Genomic DNA, 1454 nt, shown 5'->3' on the forward strand with positions numbered 1-1454 from the left:
TAATTTTCCACTTTGTTAGGTACAGTAAACATCTCCAAACAAATGTGATCTTATGCAATTTATCAGCCAAACCTCCCTTCTCCATTTTGAAAGGTTACATAAAGTGGTGAAATGTTAATTAATTTATGTCTTAGAGGACCAGCTAAAAAATAGCAGAAACCTGTAATCTTCTGGTAATTTTAAGACAACACTTAACTGATATGAGAAGCCTCTATTTATAGCCACTAAAAGGAGCATTCATTCCACTTTATATCATCCCTTTACTGTTAGGTCTTGATGCAATTTTCAACAGCAGGTGAAACCACTAAAAATCAGAAACAGTGTGAGAAATTTTCCTCTATCTGGTTTTAATTAAAATACTCAGCAAAACAGAGGAGGATTAAAGAGACGTAACCCTTTCCACCTCAGTTTTGGAGGCTGCTGGAAATCCCATGTGCAATGTCAGTGGTAAATGTTTTCCCTACTACTAAAGCAGCAGTTCAGATTAGGATCCTGACAAAAGCAATAAAAGACAATTCACATCTGATTACAATCTATGTGGTAGTTGTTTGGTGCCCTTTTATGTTTTAGAGGATCCACCTGAGAAGTGGCACCAGAGGGGCTGCCATTGAGAAGACTGGATGGGACCCACAGGCTCACATCACCCAAGCAGGACCTTCTGTCTGGGCACTGGGTGAGAGCTGGCACATCTCCCACCCAGGACTACCCCCACAGCTGAAGAAGCTGACCCAACCCACTCCCAGCTCCCCATTCAGACACAGCTCTTGTGGGCAAACTGCCCAGACACTGAGTATAGGCAGTGCATGGACAGAGCATATGGGCACCCGACTCCCAGGCAGACGTCCAGGACACACACTTAGCTTCAGTATCCCCCAAAGTCCAAGACAGTTGGGTCTCAACACCAGCTCAAGATGCTGTTGGCTTTCTCTCCCACAAGCAGACACTGCTGCTGCGCATCCATTGGACCACAGAGAGCCTTCCTGCAGAGCTGCTTTCCTGTCAGTGAGCTCTCCAACTCATAGCATTGGATGAGGTTGTTGCTCTCCAGGTGCAGGACTTTGCATTTCCCTTTGTTGAACGCCATGAGGTTCCCATTACCATATTTCTCCATCATGACAAGGTCCAAACAACATCAATCTATCTATCCAGCACTCCTCCCAGGGCAGTACAACCTGCAAGCTTTTTAGAGGGGTACTCTGTTCCATCACCCAGGTCATTAATGAAGATGTCAAATAGTACTGACTCCAGTAATGACTTCTGATGTGCAGCACTAGTGAGTGGCCTCCAACTCGACCTTGGCCCACTGGTCACAACTCTGAGTTCAGCAGATCAACCAGTTTTCAGTCCAGCACTCCTCCCAGGGCAGTACAACCTGCAAGCTTTTTAGAGGGGTACTCTGTTCCATCACCCAGGTCATTAATGAAGATGTCAAATAGTACTGACTCCAGTAATGA

Source organism: Acanthisitta chloris, unplaced genomic scaffold (genome assembly GCF_000695815.1).
Source record: "Acanthisitta chloris isolate BGI_N310 unplaced genomic scaffold, ASM69581v1 scaffold3238, whole genome shotgun sequence".
Classification (NCBI taxonomy): Eukaryota; Metazoa; Chordata; class Aves; order Passeriformes; family Acanthisittidae; genus Acanthisitta; species Acanthisitta chloris.